The sequence below is a fragment of the Artemia franciscana genome, chromosome 1 (genome assembly GCF_032884065.1).
Source record: "Artemia franciscana chromosome 1, ASM3288406v1, whole genome shotgun sequence".
Taxonomy (NCBI): domain Eukaryota; kingdom Metazoa; phylum Arthropoda; class Branchiopoda; order Anostraca; family Artemiidae; genus Artemia; species Artemia franciscana.
The window spans coordinates 19,657,778-19,672,520 of record NC_088863.1 but is presented as its reverse complement, the minus strand read 5'-3'; the positions used below and the strand labels follow the sequence as shown (position 1 = coordinate 19,672,520).

Sequence of the window (14,743 nt, the reverse complement as noted above, 5' to 3'; positions counted from 1 at the left end):
CTTATTAGGGCCATACTACTGTAGTAGTATTAGCATTAGTAGTGGTAGTGGTGGTAGTAGTAGTGACAGTAGTAGTACCAGTAGTAGTAGTAGTATTTGTAGTAGTAGCAGTAGTAGTAGTAGCAGTAGTAGTAGTAGTAGTAGTAGTAGTAGTAGTAGTAGTAGTAGTAGTAGTAGTAGTAGTATAGTAGTAGTAGTAGTAGTAGTAGTAGTAGTAGTAGTAGTAGTAGTAGTAGTATTAGTAGTGGTTGTTGTTGTTGCAATAGCGTGCACTCATTTCATTCAAGTCAGTTGATTATTCCCCTTATCAACCCCTAAAAGTAACAACTTAATATCCTGAGCCATTCCAGTGATAAGCCCTTCTGAGAACATGGTGTGTTCTGACTTAGCTCAAAACTTCCCTCAACATTCACCTGAGTGCCCTTGGTCTTTCTGGACACAAAAAGTCAAAAATATCCTTCTTTCCTATTAACAATTCCTGTATGTAAATAATAGGTAAATTGCATACCTTTCAGCCTTGGCCCTATGGGTTATGAGGGAATATACATTCCCAAAAGCATAGTGATAGGATGTTTCATCAATACCGAACAAAATGACTTATCTTGAAATTTTTCTGAAAAATTTGGGGAAAAAGGCGCGTGAGACGGAGACTGGTTAGCGTCAAATCACTTTTGAGTCTTAAAATAGCCACTAGAACTTTCAATTTCCAATCGGACGAACCTCTTCCGAAGTTTCTCTGACAACTCAATACAACAGAGGTATTGCTATACCTCTGATAAAATACTGCAACTTCAGCTCCGAGGTTCTTCAAACTGATGAATTTGATAGTGTAATTTTCCTTGAAATTGCACTATTTGACATTGTACTCCCTTAGAAAAAAAATAAGAAAGAAAATAAATTAACGACTTTCCTTCGCTCTCCTACTATTTTTTTTTTCATATAATTCGCTATTCTTCTTCATTTTCCATCTGATATAACTCGTTCCATTCATTTCGATTTGTATGAAACTAGTTTAAACATCAATGAAACAAAACTCATCATATATTTTATGCTTGTCAAGCGACTTTTGTATTTTGTGTATACACTTACTATAATTTGCAACCACAAGAAGAAAAAAATCAATCAGCCGTAATAGCTTATGACTTTAATTGTCTTCCATAGTTGGCGGTTGTATTATAATATTAAGTTTATTCCCTTTTTTGACAACTATAGAGTGTCAACATTAGCTATAAACTACGGACCACCATGACGTTTTCCAAATTCAGAATCACGATTCAACTTCAGTCAAGACTTTAGTATTTTAAAAACCCATTGAGATTGTCGCTCCCCGACATGTTTCAAGCTTTGCAATAAAATTATAAGTTGCGTGACAAAGCATATATAAGCAGCTCAGTCCAGTCTCCTTTACAATGGTGAATAAACCGTTTTTATGGGTAGACTCATAATTCATGCCATCTCATTAATTTTTTTATTCATAGTCACTTTTTATAGATTTTTTTCTGGCCTGGTTGAGTCAAATATAATTCGTTTGAGGTTGGAGGAGCAGATTAAATTGAATCGGTTTTTATTGCCATCAATAAGCTTAGTGTGTTGAGTAAAAACAAGTGTGCTCTATCATGATTAAACTATGGTGGTGTGTAAATATCAAAGTGTAAGATTTAAAAGAAAACCCGTTCCCTGTGGTGATTTTGAATTTGATCTGGTGCTGAACGGCACCACATTTAAATTCGGTAGATATATTTCATTTCTTTCCAAGAGGAAAATATTTATTTAATACCGCCATCTAACCAAATGGGTAGGAGTTTTTGGAACTGACTTTTATTTTTCTCGTATCAAAATGATCGTGGTGATCAATGATTACTTATCTCTCTAAAAAATTTTTTTTTTATATTTGGGTAAAAACACGTTGGTGTCAGAAAATTCGGCAAATCGCTGATTTCCATTTTTTCGTAGGATTTTTTTTCTTTTCAACAAATTTTCCCTCTCAAAAAGTCAGTTTATCGTGTTTTAATCCTTTTAATGGTCGTTTAAGAATTTTTCTTATGCATTCAATGCGTACACAGTGTTTAAACAAGTTCAACAAGCAAGAATTTGTGGGAATCACTTTCGTTATTTCTGAAACCAAAACGATTTTTTGGGGTCAAAATTGTTTAATTTTAAAACCACAACATTGATTGATCGCCAAACATGGAATAGAGTCCGACAGCCTGTTAGTAAGGAAAAATTATTATTGATTGTGTAAATTTATTTATAATCTTTATTGTTTACCTATGCTAAAGGCAAAATTTACCAAAAAAAAGCCTTACGGCAAGCAGAATTTTAATCCAATATCAGAGGTAGCCACAATTCTCTACCTAATGTACTCTTGTTCAAGGTCTCTGCCAGTCACTTTGACTGCCCGCTTAACCCCCTCCTCTCCTACCCATCCCTCCCTTCTACTGTCTGAGGTCCATCGTAACCGTTGCTTCCATTTTTCAAGCTCGAAAGCCATATCCATATAAAAAATCAGAAAGGTGGTCTCAAATAAGTTTTTAGGAACAAATGAAACGTTATTTTCATTGGCTTTAAAAGGCAGAATGAGTGCAATTATTGATACACGCACGATTCGGTTGTAATTGGATCAACCTTCAACAATACTATAAATAGTGTGACTTTTGGTTGAAAATCGGACAAAAAGAAGTTGAGAATGCACAAAAATGGTCTAGATTGCTTATTTTGATACCCAGATTTTATTGTGAGCCAAAGCCTCCATTATAAGGAGCTGAGAATGAACATCTTGGAGCCGAGATCTTTGTAAAAAAAAAGATGTTACTGAGAAATACCGAAATGTGTCGAGGCAAAAATCTTGTACTCATGCTTGCACAATTGGAACAGGAATGCACAAAACTAAGCCCAAGTTGCGAGAAAAATGGCGGAAATTTCGAGTAAAAGAAAAAAAAATCTTAAACGTATAAAAAACATTCGCCGAGAACTAGAAAAGTGAATCCAAGAAAGCTGCTGGGTTGTATCTGCACATACTTAAAGAAACATTTCCTAATCTAGAGGATTCACATACTTAGGTCTACAAAAAGCACTTTTCTTAAGGCATTGAATAATTAATTTTTATATAATTATATAATTATAGTTAAAGATTTTGTGAAAGCTTCAGGTATGTTTACGCGAAGGGAGGGTACGGGAAGTGCCAAGTTAAAACAGACTAATATACATACTCACATACTTGACTCACATACTATGATCTCATTCAAAAGTTTATAAAGATCCTCAAATCCACCCTCCCTACAGCTATGGCTGCATGTACCTATGCTTATTTGCATCTGCCTCATTTATTTTGTATATGTATATCAAAAGAAAGAACCGGCGAAAATTTGCAAAATTTCTGTCCTTTTTATTTTTGTTCGGCTGCTCGTTTTCACGGCTTCAGTTACCAGGATAAGTTGATGTTTACCATTTCTGTTTCATTGTCCGAAACACACCCACGTAACTCCGCAAGCAACACTTTTGGAGCCAAAACGACAAAATAATTCTACCAGTCTCTTCAAAGCAAAATCTGAAGGGGGAAAAAATTAGGGTCAAACTATCCATGTATTTAAAAAAGGTATACACAGATTTTGTCTTCAAATTATTTTGTGTACCACAGCTAGGGCATTTACTTAGTATGGGGAGGGGGGTCCAGGAACGAGGACCCTTAGGATCACTAAAAAATTTAGTTTTCTTTTTGACAAATTCTAAGGTCACCCATGAAAGAAGACTTCTTGTACAAGCATTATTTTATGGAATTTTTCATAGGGACCTGCTGCATTAAGTGAAGTGTTCTTGAACCCTAGCATGTGATTCCTTGCGGTATTTAGTTCATTTTAACTTGAAATTTTCCATTCCCTCCCAGGCAAGTCAATCGTGGGAGTGTCTAGGGTTACAATTCCCCACTTGAAGTTTTTCCTCCTCCCCTAGATTAAAAAAAAACTCTTTTGGGGTATTTCCATTGAACATGACTTTTTTTGTTATATTCAATACAAATTAATGAAAAAAAATTGCTCCTCTTCCTATTAGATATATTGAAAAAACGTATCTCCACCACCCCCATAAGTTTTCATTAGTTGAATCTATTGTATTCTCCCTGTGTGTAGGTACGATCCAACAGCTTCCAATTATCGCATGAATAGCTTTTTTTCTATAGTCTCTCTAAAACTTAGTACCAGTTAGGCCCAATTCCAAACAACACCTACAATTCTGGGAGGCGCAAATGGTGCATTTATTTTATGAAGATATCGAATTTAAGCTTGTCATTCTTGGCTTCAAGTAGTGGGATATGAGGTCCACAAAAAAAAAAAAAACTAGATAAGACAGACGGACAATCTGGGATACACTTTTCACAAACTTGGTGATATTTGGTTAATTCTTTGTTCTTTTCCATCCACTTCTGAATCAAGAATGCCATGTAACCAGTATACTTATACATTTTCAATTGTTTATGCTTGTAACTTGTCCATTTAGACACTTTACCATTTAGAAAAAATTCGTCATTTTCGATTCTTTTAGCCTTTCGATTGCCCGTGACTTGCGGATGCAATCTATTCAAGCACTATCACTTCATAAGACAAAGTAAAACTAACGCACAAACGGACAGAGCACAAACGGAGCATGGCGTGTACTTGATTGAAAAACCTTAAATCCAACAGTTGAGGTTTATTTGGTGACAAAGAGCAAGTGATGTTAAATAATTAATGAGTTAATTATATTGAAATCAACAAACAAACAAAAATTTCTGCACAGTTAATTTTTTGCAATCTGAATAGCTTCCAGTAAAGTACTGGTAACATTTTACTGCAAAAAGTGTCTGGGGGTGTGGGCGAAGCGGTAGGGTGGTCATTAATTGTCTCCTCATTTAAAGGATAGTTTCTGACCGATTTAAGTTATGATGTTGTTGTTACTTCGTTTGAAAAACCAATTTTTCGTTTATCTTTATATTGTTCAGTCAGCAATTTGAGCTATATGAGACAGAGCTATTGTTTTGGTAATCCAAAGAAAAATAGCGGGAAGCTTTTTCAAGTCCATTAACTACATTTTCTTGGAATCGAAAATAATCGATGTATCGATATTTATTGATAAATGATTAGATCTGATTCTTGATCTTAATATTTTTGGAAAAGAAAAATCTGAGATCCTACAATAAATGTGTGGGTATTGTTGGACTAAAGGCAACCCAGTGTGAGGGTCTTTGAATTATGATACGGCTAAAAATTAACAACTTCCTTTGGTTATTTTGGTTTTGACCTGATAAAGAAACCGCAAAAATGGATAATTGAAAACCATTCAAAATAGCAATTTTTATTTACTATTTTTACTTTTTGCAATCAAGACCGCATTCTTCCTTATGAGTTATTTATGCAATCTTATAACTATATTTATTTATAAGTATATTTATATATAGTATAAGTATATATAAGTATAATTATAGTATATATATAAGTATAAGTATAACGTATATTTACCTTATAACTATATTTATGCAATCTGACGAAAATGCCTTTAGACTGGTTTATCCTCAATTTTCTCGGTAAATCCTCAATCTTTCAAGTAAGGTGATGAAATCCAGTGAGGTAAGGTAATTTTTCTAGTAAGATCGATGAAAATTTGCCTTTCGAAAAATCCCTTCCCTAGTTTTAAAATTTTCAGGATCTGTTATGTATGTGAGAAAGCTTCCTATTATACCCCTAAAAATTCATGCCTTTTACGTTTTTTCCCTTTATTTTCAAGAATTTCCGTGCAAATTACCAGGTTATGCTGTTCTTATGAATTTAACCTTTTCCCTAGCCTGAAAAAAATTCCCTGCCTGTGCAGGAGCCTGTCACGTAAGGTCCAATACTAACTGTGAGCTTCTTGGCCACTGTTCACTGTACAGTACACTGTTCCCATACGCACTAGCACGAAAATAAGCAGCTAAGTAAGTAGGCTATTACGCTGAGCAGGTAGAGGCGGGATGACAAGCTCACTACTCATTTTGCTAGCTTGCCAACGTTTCTTTACCTCTGGGGAAGAGGGCTGGGAATTAGAAAATTGAATATAAATTAAAATATTGCAATTAATGAAAAATTCGAAAAATTCAGAAGGATTCTGAACGAAATGCTCCTTTCATAGTAATTGTCTGTCTTTGGTAACTGTTAAACTCTTCCCACTATTGTGGTAAATTTCGGGATTTACTGATTGTTTGGCTTTTACAGAAACTAGTACGCTTTCCAATGAAGATCTCTATTGGCAAAAAGGGAGATTTCTAGTACTTTAAAGTAATGAAGGGCTCTCAACGCCAGCAGTACTAGATTAAAAACTCTCAAATGATTTGCTCAACTCCAGAACGGTATCAAAAATGCCAATATAACTGAGGGCTCTAATTTCCAATAGGAAATTACTTCAATCAAGTCCAATTTTCCTCTTTACCTTATATTTACTTAATTTTTTTTTTTATGGAAATCAAGTGGATGGTCTGGCTACAACCACTACGATTCTACATATTTTTTGCAGTTTTTAAGGCACCAAAGGTCAACACACTGGAAACAATCCTCCTCCATTTTACTCTGCTTATAGATTTTTCGTTAACTAACTGCCTCAATAGTTCTGAGCGTTTAACTAAACTTTTTTAATAATTGCACCCCAGGCTTCAGTTGTAACCTTTCAGCTGCCTTCTTTGATTTGTACATCAATTTCTTAATTTAAAATCTATGGACAAAATAATTCCCCCCCCCCTGGAAAAACAGAATACGGTGTGGTATTTTACAGTCCGTACCGGCAATCCCGGTGTCTGTTTCATGGCACTTCAGCCAGGAAGGGCAATGGGAGGCTGGGGGTCAGTCATCCTGTGCTTTCGCACAAGCTTCCATTTTAACTTCCCCAGATTTCTGCGGGTACCCATTTAGAGCTGGGTCGACTCTGGCTGAGCGTACATAGTTACGCCACTAAACCCCCTTCAAACTAAATAACCAGCGACACCAGGACTCGAAGCCCTGTCCTCACAGACAAAGAGATTCAAGTCTAGCGCGACAACTATCCCCAATGAAATCATAAAAGCCTTATTTTTGTTAGCCTGTGAAAATATAAAAAATTTATTTGTGCTTCTTATTTTCAGCAAGACAATATTCAAATTAATAGGAGGTAAACTGAAGGAGGATAATATCACAAAATAAAATGCTTACAGAATTTGTTTAAAATGGAAAACCTATTCACGATAGGGATAGAAAATCACTAAGGAAATTTGCAACAATATATCCAATTTTACAACTAAGTTCTCAATCAATGCATACATTCAGGAATTCTACAACGACTCCTGTTAAGTCTAATCTTTGCATATTAAACTTCTTATATCGAATCCTTATCCTTTATGCAATCAAATAAAAGTCAAGTTCTATTGATCCTAGTGCTCCAAGAATTGCTGAATTTCCCGAAAAGACAAAGATACGACAAAAAAGCTTTGAATGTATTGGAAATATTTGTTTATATTTAAGGTAGCCAATACACTTTGACCAATGTTGGGTAATGAAGAAATAAAAATGATAAAAAATGTAATACAAAAATTAAAACTTTTAAAAATGAAGGGGCAACAAGAAAATATAGGAAAAATCAGTTCTTGGAATTCTAGTAAAAAGAAAAAAAAATCGAGCTGAAATTTAGAAGGCAGTTGTATCCAATTTCAGGTTCTTCTGACTTATCACCTTTTATTATCGACTCTTTGCTCATTCACAAAAACTATTATGAGACTACTGCGATTTAAGTTTCAGTATAAGTAGAATTTCCTCTAAATCTTATTTATGACATCCTCCCAACCCAGACAAGGACGACCTGCTTTCCGTGTAACCACAGACGGTTGGCCAAAAAGGACCATCTTTGGCAATCTGTCATCCTTCATCCGCAGTACCTGGCCTAGCCATCTCAGCCTTCCTTTCATTATAGCCCTAGAAAGCGGGATTGAATCACATTTTTCGTACAACCAACTGTTTGAAATACGATCAGTCAGCCGGGTACTCAGAACAATCCGTAGGCAATTTCTCTGGAAAACATCTAGTAAATTTTCATCTGCTTTTCGGAGGGTCCATGCTTCAGAGCCATACTTGACCACTGTCATCACTGTAGCTTCCAATATTCTAATCTTGGATTGCAGACTTATCTTTCTATTCTTCCAAACTTTTTTTTAACTATGGAAAAACACCCTGAGCCTAACCTATTCTACTTTAACATCTTCACTGCTCCCACCATATTCACTAGTAATACTACCAAGGTAAGTGAGGCTCCCAACCTGATCAATCTTTTCGTTACCCAATGTCACCTTTTCATCTTCACTTATTCTTAGCCTTAGTGACTTAGTCTTCTTAACATTAATTTTCAAGCCTATTTTAGCACCCTGAACTCGCAAAACTTCTAAAAATTTATTCATTTTGCTCACACTTTCATCTAATATGCTCAAATCATCTGCATAATGTAAATCCAGGAGCGTTTTTCCTCCCTATTTGATTCCATGGTCTCCAATTGCCTTTCCTGTGCTCCTTAAGACGAAGTCCATCAAAATGATCCAGAAGGGGATAGAGCACAACCCTGATTAACTCCTGATTTAATACAAAAACAGTTGCTAACCTCATTTCCTACCCCAACCGCAGCGGTATTATTATCGTACATAGCACAAATTACTTTAATGCATTTTTCTGGTATACCACATAAGGATAATACCTTTGCTAACGCCCTTCTATTAACAGAATCGAAACCTTGCTCATAATCGATAAAACTGAGGACCAAAGGTGTTTCACAGCGAAGGGACTTCTCAATTATTAACCTAAGAGTGAAAACTTAGTGAACACATCCTCTACCTTTTCTGAAACCGCACTGTTCTTCCCTTAAAACTTTGTCTACAGCATATCTCAGTCTAAAAAGTATGACAGAACGGAAAGCATATCGACATCGCGTAAGTAGTATTTTTCATTATTTATCTAGGTCAAAGTAATTACTTTGAATCAGCAGAAAGCCATTTCATATAGCTCAGCCATATACTTTTTTCCTAGCCTCGTGATATTCTACAAACGATCCTGTTAGAGGTGGGAACTGACTAGATGCCACTCAATACTTTTTTTGTGTCTGAGTTTCCCCCCCCCCTCTCTCTCTCTCTCATTCCCAATAGCCCAATTTGATGTCAGATTCATACAGACAAATTTGAAAAGTTTGAAACTCCAACAAATGCAACTCTAAAATCAACACCTCCCGTCCGACCCCACGGGTCTTGAGTTATGTCAATTAATTATTTCAAACGTAGGTTTCGTAAATTCGTTTTAGTCTAGTCGAAAAGTTGACATTTCAGGTCTTGTCCAAGTAAAAGAGGTGGCACACGCACTTATGTGTGCAACCCAGTCGGTATCGTTAGATTGCCCAGAGCACGGTACTTTATGACTCTGCCCTCTCTAGGACCCTCGCCCTAGCTTTACCCATATAGACCTGGTTTACGTTTTTTATAGATGACAATTGAGGTATTATTTAGGGAAAGGTTAAAGATGACCAGAGATTAATTATAAAATTATCAAGAGTAAAATGCCGCTTTACTGAATAAAAACACAATAAGTACAAATGTCATCATAAAGAAAATTTTTTAAACAAAGTTTAAAGCATCTCTAAGATTTTGTTCATATAGAAATTGATAAAAGGGGAGGGTAACTACAAATGATCAAATTTCAAACGTAAACCTCGGATTTTAACGGTAAGTGTGGAAATATAGCCAACAATACTCAATTTTTGTCCCAGTATCATGATTTACGTAGAGGTCGAAGCAAAAAATAGAAAGAAAAACAGACAGTTTTTCCCTTCCCCCTCCAAAATTCGAAAAATAGCTGTTTTTGATTTTCATAAGAAAGGAATTTTCGGAGTTATTGAGAAATTGACTTAAAAAATAACAAAATTACCCCCCCCCCTTAGAAAAATTCATTTTGTAACCCCTCCTGTCCCTATGTTTTCATGAAATGACGCTACTTGTTACAAAGGATAGAATTAGTCATAGACTAGATTTTTTCTTCTAGACTAGAAGGCTGGGTAAGAATAGGTCCGTATTGGTAAATACAGCCGTTCTGCAAACTCATTTTTTGTTATCTGCCTCAATAAAATTCGTGGAGGTCTCATAACTCATGATTTTTTTCACAACTGTAATGGCTTATAATTATAAACAACCTAAAACATACAAATATATTCAAACTTGGTTATCAAACAGTAATAATATAGTATTTCAACGCTATCGTTAAAATCTGTATTTGGTATAATTAAAACCTACTATCCTTTTCTTCGTAGAATATCAGTTTGTCCGGATGAATAGTTGTAGCCAAGTAACCTTCAAGTTTCCTCTAGTTCAAAGGTTTTAAAACCCTTTGAATTTCGCCCTACTTATATTCTGGCAACTTGTATTTTCCGGGAATTAGGAGGGATTATCTTGATAGAATAATTCTATATTATTATTTATTTTTCAAAATTTGCCTCTCTATTGATACTGACTCTATAGAAAGTAATAAGAAAAGACTTATCTTGCTTGTATTGTCTCATGAAAAAAGAAAATCCAAATATAATATTGAAGCAAGGCAGTAGGGCGGAAGCAGGGCAAAAATGGGGCAAGCTAAGAGTTTGGGGCTTGCAACTAAGTTCGTTGTCCCTTGAACGAACGAATTTGTCACCCCTTATCTTTATAAATTTTTCAATAAATCACTATATTTTGTTTTCTTTGGTATATACCAATGACATATTTACCCCTCCCCCCACTCATATGGGGACAAGGATTTTTTATTTCACTTTTACACAAAATGAGATATTTTTCAAAATCTTAGGTGGTTTTTTTTTTTATCGAAGAGAATTCCAAAAAAAAAAATACTTTTTAGAAACTATGGAAGCATTCCGCTCCATCATCCTCATTTGGCACCCCTGCTGTACACTGTGCTATATTGCTATACCATATTTAATAAATTATCGTATGCCATGTTTTGTTTTATTTGTTAACATCCTCAAAATATTTTTTTTTAGATATTTCCTTTTATTCGATGAAAATGCCATAACAGCTATTTTTTCAGAAACTATTGAGATATCCCCTCCTAATATTCTTGAACTGAAACCCTGCTTTATACCTTACGATATTACTGTGCTATACTTACTGTATTATGTACAACGTGTGTTTCTTTTTTAAAATCTTCAAAAGCTAAAAAAATAAATCAGGATTTCAATTCATTTCAAAAATTTTATTAGCCTCCAAAATTCGAGAGTATAAAACAAAATAGAATTAACAAAGTTGTCGCATACAATACAAAACAAAAACCAAAACGAACGATGACCAAACTAAATCAATACCATTCGGTGAAGTTTAAAAAATGTAAAATAATAATTAAATCTATTTCTTAACTTTAAAAAAAGGTATAAAAATAAATATCAATGCTTCAAAAACTTTCAAATATTCCAGAATAATCTATATTCTGTAATATTCCAGAATATCGAGAATATTCCAAATATTCCAAAAATTCCAAATATTCCAGAATATCGGCTGCTATGAGCAGCCGATATCCCAACTAGATTAGTTTTCTTTTTTTCGTATTTATTACCACGATGGAATCTTCCATGTTATATAGTTTGATCTTATTATAATAAGATACAAAAAATCAATATAAAACTTTTGAAAATTAAAAAAGAATTTAAGTTAATGTATTTGAAGATCGCGGAGGCGTGTTGATTGGTTTTTTTCCCAATGATAATCGTATTGACCCCAATGGACCTAGAATATCGGAAGATTGCTCATTTGAAAGGAAATTAAAAGCTCTAGTACCTTTTTTAAGTGACTAAAAAGACTATAAAGCAACTAAACCCCTCCTCTGACCCTTTTTCTCCAAACTTGTCCATTCAAAATTTTGAGATAGTCATTTCTTTTTCAGCATAGTTGATAGGCTAATAACTAAATCTTTGGAGATTTCACGACCCCCCACACCCCGTGGGGAATGGTCTTTAAGTTATAAAATTTGCTTACGCGTTGTATTTGTTATTAAGAAGTACGCGTACATTTTCCAGTTGGGGGGGGGGAATTTTTCTGCTGGAGGGATTTTGCACGGGGAGAATTTGCTATGGGGAGGGACGTTTCCAGGGAGTGAACTTTTCAGAAGAAATATTGCATTGGGGGAATTTGCCATAATTCATATACGAAATTCTTTTTATTTGTCTTACTTTCTCTTTGCCTGCTTAATTTAACGCGTGGAGACGTGGGGAGGGGTTACGTTGATATAGGGCTGAATATCCTAGTATTATTTAAAAGACAGTCAGAAATTAAACAAATAAACAAGATTCTTCAACTGAAAGTAAGGAGCAGCATTAAAACTTAAGAGGTACAGAAATTATTACCTATATGAAGGGGGTTTCCCCTCCTCAACACATCATTCTTTATGCTACAGTTTAGATTCTGTCCCAATTCTATAAGAACGACTCCTGAAACACACGGGTTTGATTAGGTCAATAAGAAGTTTTTTTAAAAGTACTAAAGAACTAGAGCGTGAAGAGCGAGGTGTTGAGGAGGATAGAATCCCCCTCACAGGTATAATAATTTCACTTAATTTCAAGATTTAACATTACCCCTAACTTTCAGTTGAACAAACTTTTTTTTTTATATTTAATCACGTATCCTCTTTTGATGATTTCTTATGTGCTTAGTTTATGAATGAGGAAAGCTATTAACACCACGAAAATAGTGGCAAATCGAAATAAAAGTCTATCGTCAAAGTCATTGTGGGCCAAAAATCTTAAAGGGATATTTTCAGCCCCTGTTCTTTTTCAATACCTGGGAAAAACAAATTTGAAACTGTGTATCAATGATGCGTCTCGTTTTTATGGTACTTGGTATTAGCCTAGTGACATATAGCGATCGCAAATTCTGTCGGTCTGTCGGTCTGCCTGTCGGTCCCGGTTTTGCTACTTTAGGCACTTCCTGGTAAGCTAGGACGATAAAATTTGGTAGGCGTATCAGTGATCGGACCAAATTAAATTTGAAATAGTCTTTTTCCCGATTTGACCATCTGGGGGGGGGGGGGAGTGGGGGGCCCGTTAATTCGAAAAAATAGAAAAATTGAAGTATTTTCAACTTACGAACGGTTGATCAGATCTTAATGAAATTTGATGTTTAGAAGGATATCGTGTCTCAGAGCTGTTATATTAAATCCCGACTGGATCTGGTGACATTGGGGGGGGGGGGGATTTGGGAGGGAGAAACTTAAAATCTTGGAAAACACCTAGAGCGGAGGGATTGGGATGAAACTTGATGGGAAAAATAAACACAAGTCCTAGATACATGATTGACATAACCGGAACAGATCCGCTCTCTTTGGGGTAGTTGGGGGGGGGGTTAATTCTGACAAATTAAAAAATGAGGTATTTTTAACTTACGAACGGGTGATCGGATCTCAATGAAATTTGATATTTAGAAGGATATCGTGTCTCAGAGCTCTTATTTTAAATCCCGACCGGATCTGGTGACATTGGGGGGGAGTTGGGAGGGGGAAACCTAAAATCTTGGAAAACGCTTAGAGTGGAGGGATCGGCATGAAACTTGGTGGAAATAAGCACAAGTCCTAGATACATGATTGACATAACCGGAACGAATCCACTCTTTTTGGGGTAGTTGGGGGGGGGGGGTAATTCTGAAAAATTAGAAAAAATGAGGTACTTTTAACTTACGAACGGGTGATCGGATCTCAACGAAATATGATATTTAGAAGGATATCGTGTCTCAAAGTTCTTATTTTAAATCCCGACCGGATCTGGTGACATTGGGTGGAGTTTAGGGTGGGAGAACCTAAAATCATAGGAAACGCTTAGATTGGAGGGATCGGGATGAAACTTGGTGAGAAAAATAAGCAGAAGTCTTAGATACATGATTTACATAATTGGAACGGATTCGCTCTATTGGAGGGGTGGGGGGGTTAATTCTGAAAAATTAGAAAAAATGACGTATTTTTAATTTACGAAGGAATGATCAGATCTTGAAACTTCATATTTAGAAGGACCTCGTAACTCAGATCTCTTATTTTAAATCTCAACCGGATCCAGCGTCCCGGGGGGGGGGCATTTGGGGGGACCGGGAATCTTAGAAAAGCGGAGAGATCAGGATGAAACTAAATGGGAAGAATAAAAATCTGTCTAAGATACGTGACTGACATAAGCGGAGTTGGGGGAGGTAATATTGAAAATTGAGGTATTTGTAACTTACGAAAGGGTTACCAGATCTTAATGAAATTTGATATTTAGAAGGATCTTGTGCTTTAAAGCTCTAGTTTTAAATTCCTACCAGATCCTGTGACATTCAGGGAATAGGAGGGGGAAACTGGAATTTTTGGAAAACGTGAAAATTGGGATATTTTTATCTTACGAATAGATGATCGGATCTTAACGAACATTGATATTTAGAAGGAATTCATGCCTCAAAGCTCTTATTTCAAATCCTGACTAGATCTTTTGACATTGGGGGGAGCTGGAGGGGGAAATCTTGGAAAACACTTAGAGCGGAGGAATCGGGATGAAGCTTGGTGGATAGAATCAGCAAATTTCCTTGATACGTGATTGACGTAACCATAGTGGATTCGCTCGTTTTGGGGGAGTTGGGGGGAGTGGTTCAGTGATTTGGCGAGTTTGGTGCTTCTGGACGTGCTAGGACGATGAAAATTGTTAGGCGTGTCAGGGAGCTGCACAAATTGACTTGATAAAGTCGTTTCCC

The 14,743-nt window shown here is 35.7% G+C and overlaps 1 protein-coding gene across 2 annotated transcripts in view; it reads left to right on the top strand.

Annotated features, from left to right (window-relative positions):
- The window catches only part of LOC136026660 (probable imidazolonepropionase), a 156,070-nt gene that overhangs the window by 13,131 nt on the left and 128,196 nt on the right, over positions 1-14,743 (top strand). Inside the window, exon 1 of one of the 2 annotated variants that reach the window (XM_065703410.1) lies at positions 1,566-1,730. The exons of the other annotated variant lie outside the window; for it this stretch is intronic. The gene's annotated coding sequence lies outside the window, so the exon portion shown is untranslated. Of the gene's footprint in view, positions 1-1,565; positions 1,731-14,743 lie in introns of those variants that run through there. 2 annotated transcript variants of the gene reach the window in all.